Genomic DNA, 3,830 nt, shown 5'->3' with positions numbered 1-3,830 from the left:
CTTGCACTTGCCAGGGAAGCGCTCATTCCACGGAGCCATCTCCCCGGCCCCTGGTGTCATTCTTATGGAGGTCGTTTTGTCTCTAACTCCAAAACTATATAAATATTCATCAATATTTTGTTTTTGTCCTTTTCTTTTTAAACAGTTAAATCGGATTGGGATTTATTTTCTAAACTGCCTACCACTGTTGCTCAGAATATCTGTCCTTTCCCTACCAATGTGAATCCCACTTTTACTGTATACCGTCGATCTGCAGGCAGCCTGGAGATGCATGTGCTTCCCCACGTCTCTGAGCTTTGCATGAGCCACCAGCCACCTACATGGTCTAGCAATGGGATTGCCCTATTTGGTAACACGAAGGCTAGACTGAGCATCCCATTAAACCTTTGGAGAAATTTGCAATTACATTTGCATATTATTATATTCAAAAGAAACTTGAGATCCTTTTGTAATATTTAAAAGAATTGGAGATTAGATTATATAAAAATACACTATTATCCTTATAATATGTTCACTTTCAGTTCAGTGAATTTATAATGTTCAGTTTTATGTCCTTTGGTCTATTTTTTCTAATAAGGGTAATTTTTGTAGTTGTGACTGCTACTGCAAATGAGATCTTGTGTCCATTGTATTTTTCAGTGGCTTATTGTTAGTCTATAGGTATCTTTTTAAATAAAATTAAATTGGTTTTCTTCCTTGACATTAAAGTTATATAAATTTAAATACAAGAATACATAATGTAGAAAATCAAAGATCTATAGAATTAAAAATCCCTCTGCCATAAAAGAATAATTATAAATAGTCCTCAGTTTTTCCCCAAAAACATACTTTATCACTTTGTAAGTGTAACACAGCCCTCCTACCTTCCTGTTCCCTTGGCAATAGATCTTGGGCCTCTTCCCATGTCAGTGAGCATCAATCTACCTCATTTTATCTCTGCATTAAGAAAGTGGTGTATGGTTAGTTTATTTAACTTGGCAATTGGTTATTTTGATGCTAACCAGTTACCAAGAACCAGTTAGTTTTTTTTAAAAAAATTAAATTTATGTATTTGGTACAGGATCTTACTACACAGCTCAGATTTGTAGTGTTCCTCCTGTTTTCAGTCTCCCCAGCATGGGATTACAGGCATGTGCCACCACTCCTGGTCTCGGTTGCCTGGCTCAGTGTGCCCAGGGGCGGAGCTGGCAGGGCATGGGGTACCAGGGATAGAACCCTGGTCACTGCACCTGCCTAAGCAGGCAGTTAGTCCACTGAGCTATCTTGCTGCTCTTAGTCCTTTTCATTCTGATAGTTTTGTTGTTAATTCCTTTGGCCTTTTTCAAGTAGGTAGTAGTTCTGGGGAGTGGTGACAGTTTTATCTTTGTATTTTTAATAATCCTATTTTACCTTGTCTTATCACACTGACCAGCATTTTTAGGACAATCCTACATAAGCATATATAATTGTGCTGGCATTGTATATTCTTTATATGTGTATTTTTCCCTTAGCAAGAATACCTCTGATTCCCGAAAAATATAAAATTGACTTTTAATATAAGATATTCTTGATTTTTTAATTTATATATTAAATTACGCCCTTCTATTTCTAATCTCCTAAAAATTTTCTCAGTACTAGATGTTGGAATTTTAGTAAATGACCTTTTTTTGATCTGTCAGACAATCTAATAATTCTCTATTACAACTTAAGATGAAACATTTTAATAGATTTGCTAATATTAAGCCCAGTTTACATTTCTATAAAAATCTGATGTAGTCAGATTATGTGTTTTTAAAATATACACCTCCTTTCTATGTTAACAGTGGTTATTTATGATTGGTTGGTCAATGGTGGATAGTTATTTTGTGTTTCTTATCTGTGTTTTCTTATTTTTCTACAAAGATTGGGTATTGCTTCTATAATAAAAATAAGAGTTTTACAATGAAAAACTATTCTGGATTTGGTTTGCTCATTTTATTTTGGAAATTTCATATCTTAATAAATGAATAGTTGTGATTTTTGTCAAATATTTTTGTTAACTTCTTAAAAAAAAATAAAGGGACTTGGGAAGGTCTCTTTTTCTATTCCCTGAAATGATTTAAATATTTAAAAAACTTTCGCTCTTTAAAGTTTTTATATCATGCATAAAACTGTCTTAAATGTAGTGCCTTGTTAGAAAATAATTCTTTGATCGTTTTTCCAATTTTCTCTGTGCTCGTTGGTCTTTCTTTCATTGGTCAAACTTCCTTCTTGTTCTCTTTAAGTTTTTTGGTAGTTAAAATTTCCTAAATAATCTATTAAGATTTCTCAGATGTATTGGCATTAAATTATGTTGTTTTTTCATACTGATAATGTTGTATGTCTGTGCTTTCTCTTTATTTTCTATTTTGTTTTTCCAGAAAGTTTATTAGTTTCTGCAAAGAACCGGCTCTGGGACTTATACCCTAATACTGTTTCACTATTTTATTATTTTTTAATTGGGTTTTGGTCTTTTCAATTTTTTCCATTACTATCTTTTTACCTTCTCAAGTTGAATGCCAGTTTAACTTTTTCTTGTTTAATAAAACAGTTACTAACATTATAAGGCTGAATAATAGTCCATAGCCCTTAAATTTTTGCTCATGGTGGTGGTGGTATTATAAGCAATTTGCAATTTCAGATTTGACTTATTTTTTACAAAGGTTATTTGAAATTATACTTTCAGATTACAAAATAGTGTGACATTTGTTTTTAACATCTATTACAAACTTCTGGCTTATTGCCCTGTCAAAGAGGGTATGGATGGAACAATTGGTACATATTGGACTTATTGATATTTTCTTAGGACCTAATAAATTTTTAATTTTAAAAAGAATCCCCAGGAAAATGGAAAATGTATATTCTCTGAAGGGAACAAATTGAATCAATGTGTTTTACTTTGACCTCATTAAGTACAATACTATGAACCTTTAATTTTTACTTATTCGATTCGTTAGAGACTGAGAAAGGAGTGTTAGTTCCCACTGCAGTTGTACTTCTGTCTGTTTCTCTTGTGCATCTGAAGTTTTTTCTTTGTGTTTCTGTTTGATGTTATTTGGCAAATGATCTTTTTATACTTAAGGGAAAAGTTATTTCCTTTAAAGATTTGTATACTCTTTGATTTTGTTGTAAGAGTGGTGTTTATGTAGAAATACATAGTTCAGTAAAATGTTTGTGTCTATTTTTAAACAGAAAAACCTTTCCGAAACCCTTTGTGCTTACTTACCAAGGTATTTTGGAAGTTCTTGATCGTTCCAGGTAGGCTGACTTCACCTGCGGCTACTTCCTGAGCCGAAGCAACAGAGCATTCAGGTTGAGGTATAGTAGCTGTGGGGACAAAGGGATGGTGAAGGGATGCTCGCCCTGCACCTGGTCAAATTCTGCCACCATGGGGCACATAGCAACTTTTCTCATCCCGAAAGCTACTCCTTTCTCTGCAGAGGATCAGCTCTGGAGTGGAGTATGTGCTCCTGTACCTAGCTGCCAGAGAAAAAGCTAATCTCAGAGGCTTTTGTACTAAAAGAGTTTTTTCCTGAGCTGTTTCAACAAGCTAGTCACGTGGCAGATCTGTGCCAGATACAAAACCACCTTTCTCCAAACATGTTGGCAGTGCTGGCCCCAACCCTCGGCTCAGGAATGGGATACTACCTTCTCTATTCTTCCTTCATTTAAGTTAATTTCTGTTTTAAGCCCCTGTTCCACCAAGCTCATGTAGTTTTACCTCAGTCCTGGCATCCATTTTTCTCCCAAGGTGGTCCTTTGAAGGTCTGGGGCTCCCGCGTTCCCACAGTAGTGGAGGATGGGCCCCTACCTGCTGTGATGCTCTCTGTTCC

The sequence above is a fragment of the Octodon degus genome, unplaced genomic scaffold (assembly GCF_000260255.1).
Source record: "Octodon degus isolate 3935 unplaced genomic scaffold, OctDeg1.0 scaffold00002, whole genome shotgun sequence".
In the NCBI taxonomy this organism is placed as follows: Eukaryota; Metazoa; Chordata; class Mammalia; order Rodentia; family Octodontidae; genus Octodon; species Octodon degus.
Note: the sequence above shows the minus strand (reverse complement) of the source record.